Below are 27,794 nucleotides of genomic sequence, written 5' to 3'. Positions count from 1 at the left end.
AAGTAGAACACACATTAAGTACAAGATGTAAGATGCGTATCATTCAAATGCCTGTATTTGGTGATAGGAACCTGTATTTGAAGCTCCAGCAGTATAGCTGCTGAGAGATTTCATTTTGTTTTTAAAAAGGGTGAGGTTTTTGTGAACAGGTAAGAGACGGGTGGGATGGCTGTTCACACACATCTCTATCTTCAGGTGTGTTCTGTACATAGAAATAGATATATAGATAGGTACATTTTTAGATAGATAGGGAAAGAATAGAGATTTTGCTTTCACATCAACATTTTTCTGCTATTTGGAGAATTTATGGTGGAAAAAAGGCTATTTCTGCACGTCCTGCCTAAGGGCTGACCCACGCCACTCTTGCTGTAAGTTGCATGCAATGTATACGGAATTTGTACTTCACTTGCGGCAGGTGCGGCACATGTGGTTTCTGCTGTTTTCGCCACAAAATCTCCACTTACCAGTGTTTTTGTTGTGGCTGCATTTAATGCAATTGCCGAAGCCGCGTTTGCTGCATTTACTGCAAGTTAACTCCAAGCTTCATCTACATTGCATGGCACTTGCTGAAAGTGTGTTGTAGGTCAGTTCTTTGGTGCCAAGTGTGGAAGTTGTATTGTTTTTAACATTACTTCTGCAAATATCAGAAACATGCAGATGTGAAAGAGGTCTGAGTATTAAGAAATAGGAATCAGTTAGTTAGGACCCATCAGTTCAAAGGCTACCGTGATGTGGTTGATGGGCATGCTTATATTAGCCCATCGGTGTACTATGAACGTTGATTTCTTAAATTTTACACTTCTGTAAAAATAAACACAAAAAATTTGGGTACACAAAAAGGCTTTTATTTCTGTTGTACCTATTAGAATTATTTAAAATGAAGGCTTAGCTAAGCCCAAGAGATGATTAAAAACGTTTCATACCAACCCATCAGATGTAAAATTACTGTGAAAATACCTGATGGGCACACAAGTATGCGCCAGTATGGGTACTAAGAGCCTTTCCACATAATAATGAAATATTTTAAAATGTCATAGAACATACCAATATACATAGTTATTGATACATATTATTTATTATTTACATTATTGTTCTTAAGCAAAGAACCGTTGTTGTGGCATTTGCCACAACACGCAAAGTTGTCGTCTGATGTCTTTCATCCCTCCCCTCATAAGCATGTTCATGGATCCTGTGTAACTGTACCTTAACCCCTTAATGACCGCCAATACGTCTTTTAACTGACCTGAGATATAAGAGAATAGCCTCCCCATACAGGTGATAATCCAGCAGCTGCTGGCTGTACACTATAGCTGACAACTTTCTGCATCAGCCACAATCAGTCTTGTCACCATCCATATCTGTTTAACCCCTTAGATGCTGCTGTCAATATTGACTGCATCATTATAAATGGCTAACAGAGTGTGGGGGCTTCCTCTTTATTAAAATTGGTGCCCTCAGATCATCATTTTGTTGTCCTGATGTTTGCGATGGCAATTCACCACCAAATAACGGCCTTAGAGTCTGATGGCTGTTGTCACCTGTTCAGAAGTTACCGACATTTAGGTGGTAAAAATACACATTTTCATTTCTGTCATGCCACTTTGCATTAATTCCTGTAAAGCACCTGAAGAGTTAATAAACTACCTGACAGCAGTTTTCAATATGTCTGGGGGTGCTGTTTTTAAAATGGTATCACCTTTGGGGGTTTCCCAATATATGAGACCTCTAAAGTTGCTTCAAACATGGATAGGTCCCTAAAAAATAAATTTTGCAAATTTCCTCGAAAAACTGAAAAATTGCTGCTACATTTTTAATCCTCTTAAAATACTAACAAAATAAAATAACATTTTACAAATGATGCTGATGTAAAGCCGACGTGTGGGAGATGTTATTTATTAATGGTTTGCTGTGGTATGACTATCTGGATTAAAGGGATAATCAGTCAAATTTTGAAAATTGCAAATTTTTTAACATTTTTCTCAAATTTTTGATATTTTTTATAAATAAACACAAAACATATTGACCTAAATTTACCATTATCATAAAGTATAATGTGTCACGAAAAAATCAATTAAAAAAAAACTGGGATATGTTGAAGCGTTTCAGAGTTATTACCACATAAAGTGACACTGGTCAGATTTCAAAAATTTGGCTCCGTCACTAAGGGGTTAAATAACAAGAATTGTCAAGAGCTGGTGAGTGCAGCCATTTTTTGTTCTTTCTTACTATTATTTATTAATTGTATTATTTTTACATTTGAATAAATAAAATATATATGGATTCTAGACTCCCGATTCTTTAGAATCGGGCTGCCATCTAGTATATATATATATACTGTATATATATATATATATACATTTTGATTGAGATAATTGAGACATGGCAATATCAATTAATTCTATTATTTTGTTTTTACGGCTAATTGGCAATGGCGATATACCATCTCAGCTGTAATAGTTTATGAATATTATTTTTTCCAACACCCTTGCATGTACATTGCTCATATAGATTATTCCCTGTATATTTATCATGTGTTTTGCTCCAGTTGACCTCATATGGATTTTTTGGTTTGTTTGAGGCACCTTGTCTATTGTTTATTTATATATTTATATGTATTTTAACCATTTATAATAAAGATATTCAGTTTTTTAAATATATCTATGTGACACTTCTTTGACCACAGTCTATTTAACTGTGGGTTTAGCATGTTGTCGCATTATGTGAACTGTTGCCCATTCCTTGTAGGGAATATGGGCTTGGGTATTATGCTTACAAGGTATAAGTGATAAGGCGACTTTATTGTTCGGGTTGGGGCGAGCACAGCGATACCAGATTTATTTAGGGCTTTTAGGTTTTGGCTGCAGTCACATACTAAAAGACACTTTTTATTGCAAAAACTAGTTGTGAGCTTTTAAGAGCTATAATTTTCAATATTTCTGCCAACAGTCATTTGAGGGCTTGTTTTTTGCGGGACGATATGATGTTTTCATTGGTACCATTTTCGGGCACATAATACTTTTTGATCACTTTTTATTCCGATTTCTGGGAGGCAGAACGAACAAAAGCCAGCAATTCAGGAATTATTTTTTGGGAGCTTTTTTTTATGCCATTCCGTGTGTGGTAAAATTGATAAGGTAGTTTTATTCTTCGGGTCAGTACGATTACGGCAATACCTCATTAATATCTTGCTTTTATGTTTTTGCGCTTTTACATAGTAAAAACTATTATAGAGAAAAAAAAAAATTATTTATGCATTGCTTTACTCTGAGAGCGATAACGTTTTTATTTTTCCTCTGATTGAGCTGTATAGCAGCTTGTTTTTTGCAGGATAAGATTATGTTTTCAGAGATATATTTATTTACGTTCATCTTTTTTATTCCATTTTTCATTTGGCAATATGAAGAAAAGCATATTTTTTGTTCCTTTTTTTGTCCCATTTTACACGCACTTCATCGAAGGGGTCAGCTAGTGGGACAATTCTATGTGGCAGGTCGTCCCGAATGTGGCAGTTCTGGATGCGTTGAGGATTGCGGAGTACACCATAAACCCAAAACAAGTTCCATAGAAAGGAAGAGGCCAAATACCTAGGTTATGTCATCGGGAGGGGAGAGATCAAGCCCCAGATAAACAAGATTGAGGCGATCCAGAAATGGCCACAACCACTTTCCAAGAAGTAAGTGAGAGCATTTCTTGGAATTGTGGGTTACTACCGGCAGTTTATGCCAGGGTTTGCCATGATTGTCGCGCTGTTGATGGACCTCCTTCAAGGTACAAGATCATCATTAATAAAATGGTCTGCTGAGACTGTGATGGATTTCTAGGAGCTGTAGCGGGCTCTGTGTAAACATCCGGTTCTGGTCCTACCAGTCTTCAGCAAGGAGTTCGTGGTCCAGACAGATGCGTCAGTGGTCGGCTTAGGAGCCGTGCTGTCTCAGGAAGTGAATGGGGAGGAGCATCACATCCTGTATCTGATACGTAAGCTCTCTTCATGTGAGAGAAATTATACCATTGTTGAGAAGGAATTCTTGGCCATAAAATGGACGGTGGATACCCTGAGGTACTACCTGATTGGCCATAGGTTTAAGCTAGTATCTGACCATGCCTCTCTGAGGTGGTTGAGGCTAAAGAAGGGTAAAAATGCTCGGGTGACTAGATGGTTCTTAAGTCTCCAAGATTTCAGTTTTCACGTCGAGGATAGGCCAGGAAATTTGCACGGGAACGCAGATACCCTGTCCAGACTCCCCTGCTTAGCGAGTGAAGGTGCCAAAACCCCTGGCTTTGGATACAGGGGGGGATATGTGACAAAGTCACTTTTAAGGTAATAGAGGGGAGATATGTGTCACTGCGCTTAGTGGCGTCAGTGATATGAAACCAGAGTATGTTCCTCCAGCACACTACACGTTGTGAGGGTTAAGTTAAAGTTGCATAATAGGCTGGTTTCATGTGAACCTTCATAGAGCGGGTGGGAGAAGGTCCACTTTAGCTCTACTTGCAGAGCTGCCAGGACCTGTGTGATGTCATGATCATGTGGTCAGGCACATGATGGAAAGAGTCACATGGCCTGGGGTTTAGGTAAATGAGAGAGAGAGAAGTCTCCAGTGGTTTGGTGTCTTGTAGAGGACCAATTGGACCTGTGTTGCTCCAGAGCGGGGTGCCATTCGCAACATATGGACTGTGTTGCAGCGTTTTGTTTTTCTTTGTTGTTTTCCTGTTTTAGCCAGAAAGGCTGAGTTTATTTTCCCTTGTGTTGACTTATGCCATTTTATAATAAACAAACCCAGGATTTAAATAGACGTTGCTCCTATTCTTACCACCTCCGTATACCGCCATGTGAGTTGAACTACCACAATAATATATATATACGTATATATCTATATATATCTGATATTTGCAGATGATACAAAACTATGTAAAGCAGTTAATACAAGAGAAGATAGTATTCTGCTACAGATGGATCTGGATAAGTTGGAAACTTGGGCTGAAAGGTGGCAGATGAGGTTTAACAATGATAAATGTAAGGTTATACACATGGGAAGAGGGAATCAATATCACCATTACACACTGAACGGGAAACCACTGGGTAAATCTGACAGGGAGAAGGACTTGGGGATCCTAGTTAATGATAAACTTACCTGGAGCAGCCAGTGCCAGGCAGCAGCTGCCAAGGCAAACAGGATCATGGGGTGCATTAAAAGAGGTCTGGATACACATGATGAGAGCATTATACTGCCTCTGTACAAATCCCTAGTTAGACCGCACATGGAGTACTGTGTCCAGTTTTGGGCACCGGTGCTCAGGAAGGATATAATGGAACTAGAGAGAGTACAAAGGAGGGCAACAAAATTAATAAAGGGGATGGGAGAACTACAATACCCAGATAGATTAGCGAAATTAGGATTATTTAGTCTAGAAAAAAGACGACTGAGGGGCGATCTAATAACCATGTATAAGTATATAAGGGGACCATACAAATATCTCGCTGAGGATCTGTTTATACCAAGGAAGGTGACGGGCACAAGGGGGCATTCTTTGCATCTGGAGGAGAGAAGGTTTTTCCACCAACATAGAAGAGGATTCTTTACTGTTAGGGCAGTGAGAATCTGGAATTGCTTGCCTGAGGAGGTGGTGATGGCGAACTCAGTCGAGGGGTTCAAGAGAGGACTGGATGTCTTCCTGGAGCAGAACAATATTGTATCATACAATTATTAGGTTCTGTAGAAGGACGTAGATCTGGGTATTTATTATAATGGAATATAGGCTGAACTGGATGGACAAATGTCTTTTTTCGGCCTTACTAACTATGTTACTATGTTACTATGTTACTATATGTATCTATAATATAACGCTGGGAGCATCACTCTGTCCGAAGACTTTATAGACTGCGCAAGCGCAAGCGCCCGCGCAGTCTGGACCCCACAGAGTGACGCATCCGGGGATGAGAATTGTGGCCCAAGAGATTGCGGTATGTGTAAGGGACAGAGAAGCAGGGACGTGCCAGGAGGGTGAGTATGTGATATTCACCTATCCCCGTTCCCCCGCCAGGTTCTGTCTTCTGCGTACTCTGGCTGTGACGTTCAGGTCAGAGGGCGCGATGACATGTTTAGTGTGCGCCCTCTGACTGAACAGTCACAGCCAGAGGACCCGGAAGACAGAGCGGTGCGTGGCAGTGGAACGAGGACAGGTGAATATTGCAAATGCTGGGGCCTAAGCCAGTGGAGAATCCGGCACATGACCCCCATAGCGCGCCGGAGTCCCCGCCTGCTCAGGCCCCTGGCACTCTGTGCCCAGCGACGAGAAATGAGTATGTCATTTGTTTTTTTAATCGCAGAAGCAGCACATGGGCCATATTATGCTATGGAGCAGCATACGGGGCATATTATGCTATGGAGCATCTTATGGGGGACATCAACCTTTATGGAGCAGCATACGGGGCATATGAATGGCACATGTCAAGATGGGGCGCAGAATGGGAGCAGCACATGACAGGATGGGGGTGCAGGATGGGAGCAGCACATGACAGAATGGGGCGCAGGATGGGAGCAGCACATGACAGAATGGGGGTGGAGGTTTGGAGCAGCACATGACAGAATGGGAGCTCAGGATGGGAGCAGCACATGACAGGATGGGGGTTCAGGAAGGGAGCAGCACATGACAGGATGGGGCACAGGATGGGAGCAGCACATGACAGGATGGTGGTTCAGGATGGGAGCAGCACATGACAGGATGGGGGCACAGGATGGGAGCAGCACATGACATGATGGGGGCGCAGGATGGGAGCAGCACATGACAAGATGGGGGCACAGGATGGGAGCAGCATATAGCAGGATGGGGTGCAGAATGGGAGCAGCACGTGTAACATGTGTAAGATCTCAATTGTGTACCTGTTTTGCCTGGTCTTGCCTTAGTTCTGCTGAATCTTGCCCTTATCTAAGATGGAGTTAGTGGCTTCATGTGAGGTATGTGCCAGATCGAAAATTCCCCACTCCTCACCTACTGGACTTTTGCAACCTCTCCCTATCCTATCTCATCCCTGGGGGGCTATCTCAATGGACTTTATCGTAGAGTTGCCTACTTCAAAAGGAAAGAACACGATTTTAGTAGTGGGCGATTGGTTAACCAAGGCTGCTAATTTCATCCCCTGTACTGGCTTACTGACAGCCAAACATACAGCGGATTTTATTGTACAGAATGTTTTTTGGCTACACGGAGTTCCGGATGAAGTCATATCGGATCGAGTGGTCCAATTTATCTCAAGATTTTGGCAAAGCTTCTGTGCTGCTCTGGACATCAAGGTAAATTTGTCATCTGCTTTCCATCCGCTGTCTAATGGCCAAACTGAACGGACCAACCAGACCTTGGAGCAGGACTTGCGTTGGTACGTGTGCTGTTGTGAATTCTGTTATCGAACTCCCTCCTGTGGTCATGAATGGTACTTCGGCGAGTTCTGTCCATGGACTCCCTCTGGTGGCTGTGAGTGGTGCTGCTGCTTCTGAGGTTCCTTCCACAGGTGACGGAGTTTATTCGTTGGCTGGCTGCTCTATTTAACTCCACTCAGATCGTTACTCCATGCCAGCTGTCAATGTTCTTGTACTGGTTCAGTTCGCTCTTGGATCTTTCTGGTGACCTGTCTAATCCAGCAGAAGCTAAGTCCCTGCTAGTTATTATTTGTTCATTGTTTTCTGGTCCAGCTTGCTATCATGATTTTGTTTTGCTAGCTGGAAGCTCTGGGATGCAGAGTGGCACCTCCGCACCGTGAGTCGGTGCGGAGGTCTTTTTGCACACTCTGCGTGGCCTTTTTGTAGTTTTTTGTGCTGACCGCAAAGATACCTTTCCTATCCTCAGTCTGTTTAGTAAGTCTGGCCTCCCTTTGCTGAAACGTGTTTCATTCCTGTGTTTATGACTTCACCTTTACTCACAGTCAATATATGTGGGGGGCTGCCTTTTCCTTTGGGGAATTTCTCTGAGGCAAGGTAGGCTTTATTTTCTATTTCTAGGGCTAGTTAGCTCTTAGGCTGTGAAGAGGCGTCTAGGCCGTGTTAGGTACGCTCCACGGCTATTTCTAGTTGTGTGATAGGATTAGGGGTTGCGGTCAGCAGAGTTCCCACTTCCCAGAGCTTGTCTTGTGTGAGTTTAACCATCAGGTCGTTCCTGGTGCTCCTAACCACCAGGTCCAAAACAGTACAGCTAGCCCAAAGTATTAATGCATCTCAATAGAGGGATAAGAGAAGTTCTGAGACCATTTTTTTTTCTATGCAGTGTGTTCTGTCTTTCGTTTCCCCTTAACCTTTGGGTGATTCAGGACACAGGTGTAGATATGGACATTCAAGGTGTATCCTCTTGTGTAGATCATCTCACTGCAAGGGTACAAAACATTCAAGATTTTGTGGTTCAGAATCCGATGTTAGAGCCTAGAATTCCAATTCCTGATTTGTTTTCTGGGGATAGATTCATGATTGTATATTTGGATGATATTTTGGTCCTTTCAGATGATTGGGAGTCTCATGTGAAACAGGTCAGAATGGTGTTCCAGGTCCTTCGTGCGAATTCCTTGTTTGTGAAGGGGTCGAAATGTCTCTTTGGAGTTCAGAAGGTTTCATTTTTGGGTTTCATTTTTTTCCCCTTCTACTATCGAGATGGACCCTGTTAAAGTTCAGGCCATTTATGATTGGACTCAGCCGACATCTGTGAAGAGCCTGCAGAAGTTCCTGGGCCTTGCTAATTTTTACCGTCGCTTCATCGCTAATTTTTCTAGTGTTGCTAAACCGTTGACTGATTTGACCAAGAAAGGTGCTGATGTGGTCAATTGGTCCTCTGCGGTTGTAAAGGCTTTTCAGGAGTTGAAGCGTCGTTTTTCTTCTGCCCCTGTGTTGTGCCAGCCAGATGTTTCACTTCCGTTTCAGGTCGAGGTTGATGCTTCTGAGATTGGAGCAGGGGCTGTTTTGTCGCAAAGAAGTTCTGATTGCTCGGTGATGAAACCATGTGCCTTATTTTCTAGAAAATTTTCGCCTGCTGAGCGCAATTATGATGTTGGCAATCGAGAGTTGTTGGCCATGAAGTGGGCATTCGATGAGTAGCGACATTGGCTTGAAGGAGCCAAGCATCGCGTGGTGGTCTTGACGGATCACAAGAATTTGACTTATCTCGAGTCTGCCAAACGGTTGAATCCTAGACAGGCTCGATGGTCGCTTTTTTTCTCCCGTTTCGATTTTGTGGTTTCGTACCTTCCGGGCTCTAAGAATGTGAAGGCTAATGCCCTGTCAAGGAGTTTTGTGCCTGACTCTCCAGATGTTCCTGAGCCGGCGGGTATTCTCAAAGAGGGGGTAATTTTGTCTGCCATCTTCCCTGATTTGCGGCGTGTGCTGCAGAAATTTCAGGCTGATAGACCTGACCGTTGTCCAGCGGAGAAACTGTTTGTCCCTGATAGATGGACTAGTAGAGTTATCTCTGAGGTTCATTGTTCGGTGTTAGCGGGTCATCCGGGAATCTTTGGTACCAGAGATTTGGTGGCTAGATCCTTTTGGTGGCCTTCTTTGTCACGGGATGTGCGTTCTTTTGTGCAGTCCTGTGGGACTTGTGCTCGGGCTAAGCCCTGCTGTTCTCGTGCCAGTGGGTTGCTTTTGCCCTTGCCGGTCCCGAAGAGGCCCTGGACGCATATTTCCATGGATTTTATTTCAGATCTCCCTGTCTCTCAAAAGATGTCGGTCATTTGGGTGGTTTGTGATCGCTTCTCTAAGATGGTCCATTTGGTACCCTTGTCTAAGTTGCCTTCCTCCTCTGATTTGGTGCCATTGTTTTTCCAGCATGTGGTTCGTTTACATGGCATTCCGGAGAACATAGTCTCGGACAGAGGTTCCCAGTTCGTTTCGAGGTTTTGGCGGTCCTTTTGTGCTAGGATGGGCATTGATTTGTCTTTTTCTTCGGCTTTCCATCCTCAGACAAATGGCCAAACCGAACGAACTAATCAGACTTTGGAAACATATCTGAGATGCTTTGTTTCTGCTGATCAGGATGATTGGGTGTCCTTCTTGCCATTGGCTGAGTTCGCCCTTAATCATCGGGCAAGCTCGGCTACTTTGGTTTCACCCTTTTTCTGTAATTCTGGTTTCCATCCTCATTTCTCTTCAGGGCAGGTTGAGTCTTCGGACTGTCCTGGTGTGGATACTGTGGTGGACAGGTTGCAGCAGATTTGGACTCATGTGGTGGACAATTTGACATTGTCCCAGGAGAAGGCTCAACATTTCGCTAACCGCCGGCGCTGTGTTGGTCCCCGACTTCGTGTTGGGGATTTGGTTTGGTTGTCGTCTCGTCATGTTCTTATGAAGGTTTCCTCTCCTAAGTTTAAGCCTCGTTTCATTGGTCCGTATAAGATTTCTGAAGTTTTCAATCCTGTGTCATTTCGTTTGGCCCTTCCAGCTTCTTTTGCCATCCATAATGTGTTCCATAGGTCGTTATTGCGGAGATACGTGGCGCCTTTGTTTCCCTCCGTTGATCCTCCTGCCCCGGTGTTGGTCGAGGGGGAGTTGGAGTATGTGGTGGAGAAGATTTTGGATTCTCGTATTTCGAGACGGAAGCTCCAGTACCTGGTCAAGTGGAAGGGTTATGGTCAGGAAGATAATTCCTGGGTTTTTGCCTCTGATGATCATGCTGCCGATCTAGTTCGTGCCTTTCATTTGGCTCGTCCTGATCGGCCTGGGGGCTCTGGTGAGGGTTCGGTGACCCCTCCTCAAGGGGGGGGTACTGTTGTGAATTCTGTTATCGAACTTCCTCCTGTGGTCATGAATGGTACTTCGGCGAGTTCTGTCCATGGACTCCCTCTGGTGGCTGTGAGTGGTGCTGCTGCTTCTGAGGTTCCTTCCACAGGTGACGGAGTTTATTCGTTGGCTGGCTGCTCTATTTAACTCCACTCAGATCGTTACTCCATGCCAGCTGTCAATGTTCTTGTACTGATTCAGTTCGCTCTTGGATCTTTCTGGTGACCTGTCTACTCCAGCAGAAGCTAAGTCCCTGCTAGTTATTATTTGTTCATTGTTTTCTGGTCCAGCTTGCTATCATGATTTTGTTTTGCTAGCTGGAAGCTCTGGGATGCAGAGTGGCACCTCCGCACCGTGAGTCGGTGCGGAGGTCTTTTTGCACACTCTGCGTGGTCTTTTTGTAGTTTTTTGTGCTGACCGCAAAGATACCTTTCCTATCCTCAGTCTGTTGAGTAAGTCTGGCCTCCCTTTGCTGAAACCTGTTTCATTCCTGTGTTTGTGACTTCATCTTTACTCACAGTCAATATATGTGGGGGGCTGCCTTTTCCTTTGGGGAATTTCTCTGAGGCAAGGTAGGCTTTATTTTCTATTTCTAGGGCTAGTTAGCTCTTAGGCTGTGAAGAGGCGTCTAGGCCGTGTTAGGTACGCTCCACGGCTATTTCTAGTTGTGTGATAGGATTAGGGGTTGCGGTCAGCAGAGTTCCCACTTCCCAGAGCTTGTCTAGTGTGAGTTTAACCATCAGTTCGTTCCTGGTGCTCCTAACCACCAGGTCCATAACAGTGTGCCACTTACAAGATGATTGGGTGAATTTACTCCCGCTGGCTGAATTCACAAATAATTCACAGAGTGCATCCACCAAACAGTCTCCATTCTTTGCTAACAAAGGATATCATCCCAGTGTTCTCCCTCAACTCCCGATAGACGTGTTTGTGCCGCAGTAGCCGACCGCATTACGTCTCTTCAACAGAATTTGGAGGCTCTGAAACAAACGCTGGCCACTGCTCAGGAGAGATACAAGAAGGCAGCAGACAGGTTCCACAAACCAGCACCAACATACAAGGTAGTAGACATGGCTTGGCTTTCAACAAAAAACTTGAAGCTTAGAGTTCACACATCTAAACTGGGGCAAAAAATAAGCTGGCCCATACAAAATCAGCAGCATAGTAAGTTCCGTAGCCTGCCGACTCAAGTTGCCTAATTCTTTGAAAATATATCCTGTTTTTCATGTCTCCCTACTTAAACCGGTAGTATTGAATCCCTTTCCCGGACGCACATTTGTTCCTACTAATCCAGTTCTCATTGATGGGCAAGAATTCATTGTGGAGAAGATCATCGATTCTCAGATCCATAGGAGAAGACTTCAGTATTTGGTGAAATGGCAAGCAAGAGTACTCACCTGAGGAGAATGTCAAGATGGGGACGCAGGATGTGAGCAGCACATGACAGGATGGGGGCGCAGGATGGGAGCAGCACATGACAGGATGGGGGCGCAGGATGAGAACAGCACATGACAGGATGGGGGTGCAGGATGGGTGCAGCACATTACAGAATGGGGGCACAGGATGGGAGCAGCGCATTACAGGATGGGGGCAGCACATACCAGAATGGGGGCGCAGGATGGGAGCAGCACATGACAGCATGGCGGTGCAGGATGGAAGCACCACATGACAGGATGGGGTGCAGGATGGGAGCATCACATGACAGGATTGGGGCGCAGGATGGGAGCACATGACAGGATGAGGGCACAGAAAGAGAGTAGCACATGACAAGATGGAGGCGCACAAAACAGGATGAGGGCGCAGGATGGGGGCAGCACATGACAAGAAGAGGGCACAGGATGAGAGCAGCATAAGACAGGATGGGGGCGCAAGATGGTAGCAGCACATGACAAGATTAGGGCACAGGATGGAAGCAGCACATACCAGGATGGAGACCGTATACCAATATAAATGCTCGCCACCCGGGCATAGAACGGGTTCAATAGCTAATATATATATATATATATATATATATATATATATACAGACCTCTTAGGGGACTTGAAGCTGTGGTCGTGTGATCATTTCTGCTATATATAGCAATGCCACAGCAACATCTGCGATTATTAGAGGCCGGTCTTGGCTGTATCACACTGCCATGACCTACAGGTATGGGGCGAGCTCACCTTGTGACCCTGCTCCATGCACCCGCTTCAGAGTTGTGCTGTACATGTACGTTGTATGCCAGGGAGAGGTTAATAAAAGAGTGGTCCCTTTAATAGGACTCTTAGAAATGGATGAAATAAGCCTGCACAATGGCAGTTGGTTAAATACACAAGGTGAATATGAAAGGAAAAAAGAAAAAGAAAAAAAAGAAAATATGAGAAATGACGGCGAGGAAGAATTTTATATCCCCCCCGTGCGTCGTCGTTCCGAAAAACACTGGAATCTGCAGTTTGTTTGCTGTCTTGAAATTGGAAGCATTGATTTTATTACGCGAGAAAAGAATAGATTTACTACAAAAGTTCGATATCTTTATAGTCTCATTCATTTTCATAAAGAATAAAAGCTAATAAAACGTCCCTTAAAATCTATTGTGGGGCTTCAGTAAATTAGGACTAATCCTTTAAATCACCTTCCATCCCGCGCCACATTAACACGTTCCTGGTGGGACTTATAAGTGCTGCCAAGCGCAAGTAACTTCCATGCAGCATTTGCTGCCTAAACAGCAAAAACTTGCAAAAACAAATTATAACAGATTTATAAAGAAGATATCGCTCATTATTAGTATTAATGGGGGTTCACATAATAGAACACTGGTGGCACCTATGGCATGCACAGCCCTCCCTGTGGGCATGCAACGTCAGCCCCTACTTCTGCGTCCTCGGAGACACGTCCAGCTGAAGTGTACTGCAGCGCACAAACTTGCCAGGACAATGTGCAGCAATATTGTTGGTCAATCAGACGTCACGCACACTTTCGCTTGGATGCTGAAGTCAGCTGCCAGCTTCAGAACACAATGTGGAGGGGGAGATGAAGGAAGGTGAGAACCAGTGTTTGTTGTGTTGTTTTTATGCCGTGAACAACAACGGCGCCAGCAGGATTCGGGACATATACCAGGATGGGGGCATATATACCAGACTGGGGGGTATATACATGGATGAGGGCATATACAAGGTTGGGGGGCATATACATGAATGGGGGACGCATATACAAGGATGAAAGGGCATTTACTAGGATGGGGGGCAAATACAAGGATAGGGGAGCATATAATAGAATGGGGACATATACAAGGATAGGGGGAGCATATACTTAGATGAGGGGAATATACAATGATGGGGGGAGCATATACCACAAAGATGATTGGAGCATATATAAGGATGGGGTACATATACAAGGATAGGGGAGCATATACTAGAATGGGGGAGCATGTACAATGATGAAGGAGCATATACAAGGTTGGGGGACATATACAAGGGGTACCGCAGGGGTCAGTATTGGGACCTGTTCTCTTCAACATATTCATTAATGATCTGGTAGAAGGTTTACACAGTAAAATATCGATATTTGCAGATGATACAAAACTATGTAAAGCAGTTAATACAAGAGAAGATAGTATTCTGCTACAGATGGATCTGGATAAGTTGGAAACTTGGGCTGAAAGGTGGCAGATGAGGTTTAACAATGATAAATGTAAGGTTATACACATGGGAAGAAGGAATCAATGTCACCATTACACACTGAATGGGAAACCACTGGGTAAATCTGACAGGGAGAAGGACTTGGGGATCCTAGTTAATGATAAACTTACCTGGAGCAGCCAGTGCCAGGCAGCAGCTGCCAAGGCAAACAGGATCATGGGGTGCATTAAAAGAGGTCTGGATACACATGATGAGAGCATTATACTGCCTCTGTACAAATCCCTAGTTAGACCGCACATGGAGTACTGTGTCCAGTTTTGGGCACCGGTGCTCAGGAAGGATATAATGGAACTAGAGAGAGTACAAAGGAGGGCAACAAAATTAATAAAGGGGATGGGAGAACTACAATACCCAGATAGATTAGCGAAATTAGGATTATTTAGTCTAGAAAAAAGACGACTGAGGGGCGATCTAATAACCATGTATAAGTATATAAGGGGACAATACAAATATCTCGCTGAGGATCTGTTTATACCAAGGAAGGTGACGGGCACAAGGGGGCATTCTTTGCGTCTGGAGGAGAGAAGGTTTTTCCACCAACATAGAAGAGGATTCTTTACTGTTAGGGCAGTGAGAATCTGGAATTGCTTGCCTGAGGAGGTGGTGATGGCGAACTCAGTCGAGGGGTTCAAGAGAGGCCTGGATGTCTTCCTGGAGCAGAACAATATTGTATCATACAATTAGGTTCTGTAGAAGGACGTAGATCTGGGGATTTATTATGATGGAATATAGGCTGAACTGGATGGACAAATGTCTTTTTTCGGCCTTACTAACTATGTTACTATGTTACTATGTTACAAGGATGGGGGTGCATATACTAGGATGCGGGGAGCATATACTAGGATGGGAGACATCTACAAAGATGGGGGGAGTACAGTGGGGGAAATAAGTATTTGATCCCTTACTGATTTTGTAAGTTTGCCCACTGACAGAGTCATGAACATTTTATAATTTTAAGGATAGGTTAATTTTAACATTGAGAGATACATAGAATATCAAAAATAAAATCCAGAAAATCACATTGTATAAATTCTATACAGTAAATTTATTTGCATTTTGCAATGAGAAATAAATATTTGATACCTCTGGCAAACAAGACTTAATACTTGGTGATAAAACCCTTGTTGGCAAGCACAGCAGTCAGACGTTTTTTGTAGTTGATGATGAGGTTTGTAACATAGTAACATAGTAACATAGTAACATAGTTAGTAAGGCCGAAAAAAGACATTTGTCCATCCAGTTCAGCCTATACTGAACTGTACTGTATTGTGCACATGTCAGGAGGAATTTTGGTCCAATCCTCTTAGCAGAGGAACACCCCTAAAAACGTAATGTTTTCACCTCCATGCTTGACAGTGGGGACGGTGTTCTTTGGGTCATAGGCAGCATTTCTCTACCTCCAAACACAGCGAGTTCAGTTAATGTCAAAGACCTCAATTTTTGTCTCATCTGACCACAGCACCTTCTCCCACTCACTCACAGAATCATCCAGATGTTCAATGGCAAACTTCAGATGGGACTGTACATGTGACTTCTTTAGCAGTGGGACCTTGCGGGCACTGCAGGATTTTAAACCTTTACGACGTAATGTGTTACCAATAGTTTTCTTGGTGACTGTAGTCCCTGCTGCTTTGAAATCATTAGCAAGTTTCCCCCATGTAATTTTAGGCTGATCAAAGATACCCCATGATGTTAGATTTTGCATGGTGCCCCAGATTGATGGATATTGACAGTCATTTTGTATTTCTTCCATTTTATTACTATTGCACCAACACTTGTCTCCTTCTCACCCAGCATCTTACTTATGGATTTGTAGCCCATTACAGCTTTGTGAAGATCAATGATCTTGTCCCTGACATCCTTACAAAGCTCTTTGGTCTTGCCCATGTTGTAGAGGTTAGAGTCTGACTGATCAATTGAGTCTGTGGACAGGAGTCTTTTATAAAAGTGACTATGTAAGACAGCTGTCTTTAATGCAGGTAACGAGTTGATTAGGAGCGTCTAACTGGTCTGTAGGAGCCAGAACTCTTGATGGTTGGCAGGGGATCAAATACTTATTTCTCACTGCAAAATGCAAATAAATTTAAACAATTTATACAATGTGATTTTCTGGATTTTATTTTTGATATTCTCTCTCAATGTTAAATCTAACCTACTCTTAAAATTATAGACTGTTCACGTCTTTGTCAATGGGAAAACTTACAAAATCAGGAAGGGATCAAATACTTATTTCCCTACTGTAGATGGCTGATCCTTAAAATAGGCTACCAATATCTGAGCAGTAGGGCTGCAACACCCGGCAACCCCGCTAATCGGATGTTCCTGATGAACAGCACAGTTCCGTCAAACTGAAAAGTGACCGTGGCCAGGTATTGTATATCCGTCCCCAATTGGTTTGAATAGGAGGCAGATGTGCAATACTCAGCCACGGCCACTATGAAGTTGACGGAGCTGTGCAGCTTTGTAAGTGAGCACTTGCGACATCGAGAACATCTGATCGGCGGCGATGAGAGGTGTCGCACCCCCACCTATCTGATGTTGATAATCTATTTTATTTTAGAAAAATTTGTCCTGGAATTTTACAAACAGACAACTCCATGTTTTATCAGAATCCAAATGTTTTAAGATTAAGATTTGATTAAGATTTAAGATTTGCGTAGGGCGAAGTAGTGGATAGATGACAGCTATTCTGCTTGATTATGGGGGATCTTGAAGAGGTTTTACCTCCCCATACCTGTCCCACCATTGCTGGTACTCCACTTGGCTATCCTATCTTTTTACCATGCAATAAGAACCAGGGTGAGACACAAGTCAATGACGTGCATGTGATGACATGGGGACTTGGAGAAAAGAAGACAAGACCAAAAGAATAAAGAAGACAGGAGATAAAAAACTGTTAATGGGAGGATTATTGATGGAGGGACAGGTATGGAGAGGAATGAGAAAGGGTTTTGGGTTTTTTAAGTGCAAAATTTGTAACAATTTCCAATTGCAACAAATTTAGATTTAGCCTCAAATACATGAATTTTAAGTAAAGAAAAACTGTCTCATTGAGTGTCCATAACCTTTTGAAAAGGTTTTTTCTTCCACTTTATTACATCTTTTATATCTTTTTTTCCACGCAATAAAAACCATGGAGAGACACAAGTCAATGACGTGCATTGCGCACCATGTGATGACATGGGGACTTGGAGAAAAGAAGACAAGTCCAGAAGAATAAAGAAGACAGGAGATAAAAAAGACTGTTGATAGGAGGGTTATTGATGAAAGGACAGGTATGGGGAGGAGTGAGAAAGGGTTTTGTTTTTTTACGTCCTTCACAGACTTCTTTGTCCTATGTGAATCTCAAATGTCACTGTCTAGAGAGTCCGTTTTTTGGGAGCTAAAATTCTAGGAGGAGAATTCAAAACCCCAATTATACAAATTGAATTTTGCCCCCCAAATTTAGTGAATCTTGACAAATTCTCGTGAAATTCATTTCATCCACTCTGATACTAGAATGTTTTACCTTTACTATGAAAGTCCCTTTAATCTCGGCAGTCCTGGTGGTCCTGATGGGACGGCAGACTAAGCTTCAGATCTGGATCTTACAATTTGTAACCACGTTTTGTTTTTTCTTTACATTTGACTATACAAGAAAAACAAACATCAACTTCTGAGATATCACAAGCCGAGGAGTCATTGTTATTCCAAACTAAACAATTCACCAAATAGCCCATTAACACATTTGCATATGAGAGAACACCGGGTCCCTATCGCAGCTTCCCACAGCTGCAGGTAACAATCCATCTAGAAATAAAGATAATTACATGTCAGCGCAAAATAAATTATTTCACTTAAAACATCTATCTGGACCAGTGGGAGTTAATTGTATGGTTGTAAGAAAAATGTCCAACGGTGCGAGATTGTTTTTTTATTATTATTATTTGCATATCTCATAAGATAAGGATCATATTTGTTAGCAAAAAAAAAGATTTGTTGTCCAAGAAACAGTGCCAATCTTGCCCACAGGCTGTGAACGGTAGTGCAGCTATGACCCATTCAGTGCTGTGGGAGTATTAAAAAGAGTCAAACACTTATTAGTAGGTCCTGGGAGGTGAAAAAAAATAAAGAGAGATTGAGATATATTTACCAGACTGATACCACTCCTCTTTTCTCACCATTGTGTCCCTATGTGGTCTGATGGGATTAACTTTCAGTGTCCGGGGTATCCTCTGTGCTGGAAGAACTGGATCAGTCGACATTTTGCCCAAGGACACACAGTCCGTTCAAACACACTGATGTGTGCACAGACCCATTCACTTAAATGGATCTACCTGTGTAAGGTCAGGTTCACAATGCGTTAACAGCAGCCCGTTCAACACATGCGTTAACGGGCTGCATTAACGCAAGTGGCGACTTGCCATCGTGCTAGCGCAGGTAGAGCTAGCAGATGCTCTGTCTGTGCTAGCAGTGACGGACCCGGAAACGCTGCAGCCCGCGTCTCAGGGTCCATCACTCAATGATGGCACATTGCTTGTGCACGCCCATTGTGGGCTTGCGCTAGCGATGCGTCCGACATTTGACTCAATGACGGCGTTAACGGACTACGTTACACCGCTATATGCCGCGGTGTAACATAGTCCATCTAACGGACGCCAGTAACGTAATGTGAACCCAGCCATAGTGTCTCTGGTTCGTGTGAAAACTGTCACCAAACATACCAGAGACATGGACATGTGAAAGAGGCCAGACAGAACGCTTTCCCCTGGCCTCCATTACTAAGCCTACTGCTCACATATTGTATCCTTGATTGGGGAGAGAATAGACGATGCCTTAGAGGAATGGGAACAGGACACACTCTGATACAGGGGATACATTGGGACATTCATTTAGAGCTTGTTTTTTTTCTTGCGTCCTTTTAGTGCCAAACATACCTGACCTCAGCTCCGTTCATATTTGTGGGTTATATCAGGATGGAAAATAAAACTCCGCAGAAGACTTGGATCATTATGTTACGTTAAGAGGCTGCAATATTGGAACTCAAGTTTACTTCAATTAGAGTCCATTAAGCAAGAACCATATAACTCCTTCCCCCGTCTGACCCGCCCGTGTCCGCCTTTACATAATGCTTCTATTTACTGACTTTATGTTTCAAACTTTCTTAGTCAAAAGCGTAAATAAAAAATTGTGATTTACAACTTCGAGACTAGAAATTATAACCTAACTAGATGGTGGCCCGATTCTAACGCATCGGGTATTCTAGAATATGCATCTCCACGTAGTATATTGCCCTGTCACGTAGTATTTTGCCTAGTCACGTAGTATATTGCTCCATGCAGTTATGGCCCCATAGATGCTCCAGATAATGCTCCATGCAGTTCATTATGGCCCCATAGATGCCCTATATAATGCTCCATGCAGTTATGGCCCCATAGATGTCCCATATAATGCTCCATGCAGTTCATTATGGCCCCATAGATGCCCTATATAATGCTCCATGCAGTTATGGCCCCATAGATGTCCCATATAATGCTCCATGCAGTTCATTATGGCCCCATAGATGCCCCATATAATGCTCCATGCAGTTATGGCCCCATAGATGCTCCATATAATGCTCCATGCAGTTATGGCCCCATAGATGCCCCACATAATGCTCCATGCAGTTATGGCCCCATAGATGCCCATATAATGCTCCATGCAGTTCTTTATGGCCCCATAAGATGCCCCATATAATGCTCCATGCAGTTATGGCCCCATAGATGCCCCATAATGCGAACATGCAGTTATGGCCCCATAGATGTCCCATATAATGCTCCATGCAGTTATGGCCCCATAGATGCCCCATATAATGCTCCATGCAGTTATGGCCCCATAGATGCCCCATATAATGCTCCATGCAGTTATGGCCCCATAGATGTCCCACATAATGCTCCATGCAGTTATGGCCCCATAGATGCCCCATATAATGCTCCATGCAGTTATGGCCCCATAGACGCCCCATATAATGCTCCATGCAGTTCTTTATGGCCCCATAAGATGCCCCATATAATGCTCCATGCAGTTATGGCCCCATAGATGCTCCATATAATGCTCCATGCAGTTATGGCCCCATGGATGTCCTATATAATGTTCCATGCAGTTATGGCCCCATAGATGCCCAATATAATGCTCCATGCAGTTATGGCCCTATAGATGCCCCATATAATGCTCCATGCAGTTATGGCCCCATAGATGCCCCATATAATGCTCCATGAAGTTATGGCCCCATAGATGTCCCATATAATGCTCCATGCAGTTATGGCCCCATAGATGTCCCACATAATGCTCCATGCAGTTATGGCCCCATAGATGCCCCATAAAATGCTCCATGCAGTTATGGCCCCATAGATGTCCCATATAATGCTCCATGCAGTTATGGCCCCATAGATGTCCCATATAATGCTCCATGCAGTTATGGCCCCATAGATGTCCCACATAATGCTCCATGCAGTTATGGCCCCATAGACGCCCCATATAATGCTCCATGCAGTTCTTTATGGCTCCATAAGATGCCCCATATAATGCTCCATGCAGTTATGGCCCCATAGATTTCCCATATAATGCTCCATGTAGTTATGGCCCCATAGATGTCTCACATAATGCTCCATGCAGATATGGCCCCATAGATGCCCCATTTAATGCTCCATGCAGTTCTTTATGGCCCCATAGATGCTCCATACAGCATTGTGCCACATGTAATGCTGCTGCTGCAATAAAAAAAAAAATCACATACTCAACTCTCGTCACTGCTCCTCAGCGTGCCGTCTCTCCGCACTGACTGTTCAGGCAGAGGGCGGTGCGCACACTAATACGTCATCGCGCCCTCTGACCTGCACAGTCACTGCAAGAGGCCGGGAAGACAGAGCGGCGCCCGGCGGATGGAACGCGGACAGGTGAATATGAAATACTCACCTGCTCCTGACGCTGTCCCTGCCTGTCCCATGGTACCGCAGCTTCTTCGCGCAGGGCCTGTGATGACGTCGCGGTCACATGACTGTGACGTCATGGCAGGTCCTTCTCCCATACCATCGTTGGCACTGGAACCTGCCGCTTCCATGGAGAGGTCACCAGAGCGTCGCGAGGAGCGGGAAAGGTGAGTATATAAAAAATAATAAAAAATTATAACATTAGATCCTTTTACTATTGACGCTGCATAGGCAGTGTCAATAGTAAAAACTTGGTCACACAGGGTTAATAGCGGCGGTAACGGAGTGAGTTACCTGCAGCATAACGCGGTCTGTTACCGCTGGCATTAACCCTGTGTGAGCGGTGACTGCGGGGAGTATGGAGCGGGCACTGACTGCAGGGGAGTAGGGAGGGACTAATCGGACTGTGGCCGTCGCTGATTGGTCGTGGCAGCCATGACAGGAAGCTGCCGAGACCAATCAGCGAATGAATATCCGTGACAGAAAGAAAGAAAGAAGGACAGACGGAAGTGACCCTTAGACAATTATATAGTAGATTTGTCCTGTCTGATGTATCTCGGGCATCTCTATGACAAATGTAGAAAGCAAGAGGAAAACAACCGGGATCAGAGAATTCTCCCATGTCCATCATTAGAGCAGGGCCAGGTAATCAGAAAGCCATAGTAGTAGAGTGTAGCTTCTTAAAGGGTTAATTAATGGTGGTGTCTACCTCGATTTCCCTGAGAATAAAATAATAAAAAAAGGGGATCTCTCACTCTCTCTTCTTGCAGGATTTTAAACCTTTATGACGTAATGTGTTACCAATAGTTTTCTTGGTGACTGTGGTCCCTGCTGCTTTGAAATCATTAACAAGTTCCCCCCATGTACTTTTAGGCTGATCTCTCACCTTCCTCATGTCTGTCTTTCTGTCATGGATATTCATTGGTCGCAACCTCTGTCTGTAATGGAAATCCAAGTCGCTGATTGGTCGTGGCAAAATGCCCACGACCATTACCACGACCAATCAGCGACGGACACAGTCCGGCGGCAACATGGCCGCTCCTTCCTCCCCGCAGTCAGTGCCCGCTCCATACTCCCCTCCAGTCAGCGCTCACACAGGGTTAATGGCAGCGCTAACGGACCGCGGTGTAACGCACTCCATTAACGCTGCTATTAACCCTGTGTGACCAACTTTTTACTATTGATGCGGCCTATAAAAAATAGTTATATACTCACCGTCCGTCAACCCCTGGATCAGGAATAGGCCTTTCCCGCTCTTCGCGATGCCCCGGTGACCGCTCCATGCATTGTGATCTCGCAAGATGATGACATATCGGTCTCGCGAGACCGCTACATCATCATCTCGCAAGACCGCAATGCACTCTGGAGACCGGAGCGCGCGAGGAGCTCGGTAACTGCTTCGCTTGGATCCGGGGGACAATGGAGGGTGAGTATTTAACTATTTTTTATTTTAATTCTTTTTTTTAAACAGGGATATGATGCCCACATTGCTATATACTACGTGGGCTGTGCAATATATTACGTGGGCTGTGCAATATACTACGTGGGCTGTGCAATATACTACGTGGGCTGTGCATTATACTACGTGACTGGGCAATATACTATGTGGCTGTGCAATATACTACGTGGCTGTGCAATATACTACGTGGCTGGGCAATAAACTACGTGGCTGGGCAATATACTACGTGACTGGGCAATATACTACGCGGGTTGTGCAATGTACTATGCGGGCTGGGCAATATACTGCGCGGGCTGGGCAATATACTGCGCAGGCTGGGCAATATACTGCACGGGCTGGGCAACATACTGCGCGGGCTGTGCTATATACTGCACGGGCTGTGCAATGTACTGTGCGGGCTGTGCAATTTACTACATGGGCTGTGCAATATACTGCGCGGGCTGTGCAATGTACTACGTGGACTGTGCAATGTACTATGTGGGCTGTGCATTGCACTACGCGGGCTGTGCAGTGCACTACGCGGGCTGTGCAATATACTACGCGGGCTGTGCAATATACTACGCGGGCTGTGCAATATACTAAGCGGGCTGTGCAATATGCTACGTAGCTGTGCTATATACTACGTGGGCTGTGCTATATACTATGTGGCCTGTGTTATGCACTACGTGGCCTGTGTTATACACTGCGTGCCTGGTACTGCGCGGGCTGTGCAATATACTACGTGGGCTGTGCAATATACTATGTGGGCTGTGCAATAAACTGCATGGGCTGTGCTATATACTCCGTGGGCTGTGCTATATGCTCCGTGGGCTGTGCTATATACTCTCTGGGCTGTACTATATACTCCGTGGGCTGTGCTATATACTCTGTGGGCTGTGCTATAGACTACGTGGCTGTGCTATATACTAAGTGGCTGTGCTATTTACTACGTGTGCTGTTATATACTACTTGGCTGTGCTATATACTACATGGTCGGCTACGAACAATCAGAGACAGGCGCAGTTCGGCCGCGAATTGGCGCGGGATTTGAACCACGCTTTGCTAATTGGTTGCGGCCGGCCGAATCCTGTGTATTCAATGTATTATTCTAAAATCTTCATAAATAAACTACATACATATTCTAGAATACCCGATGCGTTAGAATCGGGCTACCATCACGGTAGACCATAAGACCCCAGAGTAGAGGGACGCCAAAGGGGGCATCTACTAATCCAATATCATCCACTTAGTGCTTATCCCCATCCGTAACCTGATAGTAACAAACGCCATCTAGCTTACCCATATCGCCTGTCAGTCAGTGTGTGTCCCAACAGTCCCGACGCATGTTTCGCGTAGGCTTCTTCGGGGGACAGTGGCTGTGTGTGTATCATCCCCGGATCCTTATATCTGTGTTCCCCAGGTGTCCAGCATCAGCGGCTCCATTAGCGGCGCATGCGCACCAGGTCTCAGACTGCGTATGGATGCCACTCCCCCAGCCTCCCATGTGACGCGACGGGTCAGGGGAAATCTCTTGTGATGTCAGAGACCGGCCGCGCCACAGCCGGAAGCTGGAGCGATGCATCCTGGGCCCAGACACTGCGGGCATGCGCACACGCCAGGAGGTGCCATATTGAGAGAAAGAAGAAGGAATCAAGTCAGATGCAAACAGAAGGGGAAATATGTCCCAACTAAACATCTCAGATAGGCATATTTGTGAGTATAGAACCAGATTAGTATAATAAACGGGGCCCATATTTAAATCATCTCTTAGAAGCAACATGGGTACCCCCGATATATATGACAGGATATCACCTATTAAAGTAACAGCAGTAATTTATCACATCAATGTGCATACTTATTATTTTCAATCTTCAAAAAAACAAATAAGCAAAAAATAATAAATACAAAATAAAATAAACACAAGAATAGAACATTCATATGACCGTTAAAGATGTAAATCTGCAAGTTCCCAAGATACATTCCGAGGGATGATTGGCTCTGACATCTGGTTATATACAACCACTTCTCCTTAACAGGGGTACAAATCCAGCGTTTCAAAGACCATGAGATGAATTTAAGTGATGGCATAGGTTGATAAGACATCTACTAAATAAAAAAATATAAAAACACACACAAATTAAAATCCAAAATAGGGAAACCACCAGAAACTTATAAGAATGAGGAGAAGCTAAGCTGCTCATTTAGGCCCATGGGAGTCATGGTATCGAGAGTGGCAATCTACCGACATTCTAACTGCCCCAAAGTATGTTTCCAGTCGCCCCCGTAATGTCACATCTAACCCGATCGATACCATGTACCCACTAATCCTTTGGATTGCACTTATAATGTGACCTAAAGAGGCGAGGAATCGTCTTTAGCATTGCCACGTCATCCACCTCACTGGCAGCTTTAATATCTCTGACCCTATGTGATCCCGGCCTAACCCTTTCTGACCCCTCAGAATCATGCAAAGCGGTGTCCAGCCAAAAATCGTCCAAAATTTGTTCTCACCTGAATCTCCAAATTTTGGAAAATTCTAAAACATTTTGATCTCCTAGGAATTGATTAGCTCGTCTATATAATCCTTGGAACATTTTTTTTGTCTGACCTTCCGTGTACCTGCGAGTCTTTGACAACACAATTCTTTGACTTGAAGGTTTACATTTGATGTTTCGGGAGGGGAAGTTCTCTTTCCTGGAGATGAATTTTCGCGAAGGCTTTGGCAAGAAAAAAAATAAATAAAAATTTGATGTATATAAATATCTGCTAAAATATGGCCAAAGGTTGTGTTTTCTTCTATCCTTGGCTTGTAACAGTCCAAGCTTCGGGGCTTTGGCATTCAGCACCTCCTTGTGACATAGAACAGTGCCTATTACCTAACAAGCGGTGTCACTTGGCCCTCAGTGATTTGCGCTCTTCCGTTACATGAATATGTCAACAGGAGGGCGAGAAGTCGCTTTTCCTTGGAGAAATGTGTCTTTGTATCTGCTCATTCCACAGGCTACACACAAAGCCCTCTCTTAGGGCACTGTCAAAATCACTTTGGAGGCTGCGCGACTGTGTGACAAGTGCTTGATCTCAACTACAAGCCACCGCACTCGCTCTTGCCATTCTGGTCCAGCGGTTGGATTAAAAAAAAAAATTACTATCTGCGGATTACAGCTTATATATATATATAATTAGATTTTAGTTTTGAAAACTCAATTTCCAATATTTTTAAATATTCAGCGATCATGGTTTTTAAGTCTGCTTAACTCCTTAAGGACAAAGATAATTTACGTTTTTGCATTTTAATTTTTTTTCCCCGTAGTTTTTTTTTTTATATTTCTGCTGAGCCAAATAAGTTTAAGGCCTTTTTTGTTCTAGTTTCAAAATACATTATTATTTTTTAATAATTTTAAAGTGATAAAAAAATTGGAAAAAAAAGTGCGGTGAAGTGGTGAAAATCAGAATTTCTCCATTTATTTCCGAGTTTAATTTCTGCAGCGTTTATTGAGCAGTAAAAAATGACTGGACATATGATTTTTCAGGTCAGTCCGATAACGGCAATACCAACATTTCTAGATTTTTTTTTTTTTACTATTTTAATTGAGTTTAAAAAAAAAAATTCTGAATATTGCAGAAAAATAATTTGGCTTGTGCCGCTACTTTCAGAGACCCATAATTATTTTCCATTTTCTTGTCCATTAAACTGTATAAATACATCCATTTTTCAGTGCTGAGCTGGTATTTTTAATTATACCATTTTGGGAAACATACTACATTTTGATCGCCATTTATGGCATTTTTCGTGGGAGGTTCAGTGTCAAAAAGTGACACAAATTTTAGCATTTTGTTTTCCTTATCACCTTTACTGCACAGGTTAAAAAATATTAGATTTTGATAGATCGTTCTTTTACGGACTTTGCAATATAAAATATTTTTTTTTTACATTCAAATTTTTATGTCTCCCCCCACCACTTTTTTTCAGTCCCCATTGATAGACTTAAACTATAAGCATTGCTGTATACTGTTTTAATCATGGTCTGTAGCTGGACTTCACTTCAATGACGGGGTCCTTCAGCAGGCCATGGTCACCATTTGAACACTCCATGATACCACCACATTTCCTCTGAAAGCGATTGGCAACAGCATTTTAAGCGTTAACAGTAGTGCCAATACAATCAAATGCTAGTAGTGCATGGATAAGGTGTTATCTGAGCATGCTCCGGTGTTTCGGCATGCTCGACAAATATGTTCGAGACCCCGAAGCTGCATGTCTCGCGGCTGTTCGACAACCACAACACAGGCATGGGTTGCTTATTTAATGTTGTACTCCAGCTACTTTTTTTTCCCACACATACTTCATAATTAGAGATGAGCGAATCGCTATGAGACCAATCAAATTCAAGACTGGAGTGCAGCAGGTGGCCTAGGAAGCCAGCAGCAAGATCCAGTGATAGGGACACACAGGTGGGTATGATACTTTTTTTAACCATATTGAGGTTTTTTAATTGCATGGAGGTTGGGGGTCCTCAAATCATAATAAACGGCTTTTTTAGTGGCTATCACGATTCATTGTTTTGCATTTAATTTGGTGCGAATCTGACGAATCTGAATTTTGGCAGATTCGCTCATCTCTGATGCACATATGATATATAAAGAGTTAGTTTTTCATAACATTATTGGCTTTAGTATTATTCTGGGAATATTTCTGTATCATCTATAGCTCCACATGCTTTACGTATGGTACAAACTTCTATCGCTTTCCAGAAACCCAAGAGGAGATCCACTGAAAGCTGTGGTTCAGTTCTCTTCTCATGCCCAGTAGAGGGCGCTGCTTAGTGTGGCTCTATCTCATTGCACAATGTCATCCAAGCAGTGAAATTTGCTATGCATTGAATAAATATAATTTAATTTGCTCTGCGAGCTGCTAAAACTTAATTATTCTGCTCTGTGTTATGAAGAGTAATAGAAGTACACAGATGGAGTTTCTTTT

The sequence above is a fragment of the Ranitomeya imitator genome, chromosome 1 (genome assembly GCF_032444005.1).
Source record: "Ranitomeya imitator isolate aRanImi1 chromosome 1, aRanImi1.pri, whole genome shotgun sequence".
NCBI lineage: Eukaryota > Metazoa > Chordata > Amphibia > Anura > Dendrobatidae > Ranitomeya > Ranitomeya imitator.
This window is presented reverse-complemented; position numbering follows the sequence as displayed.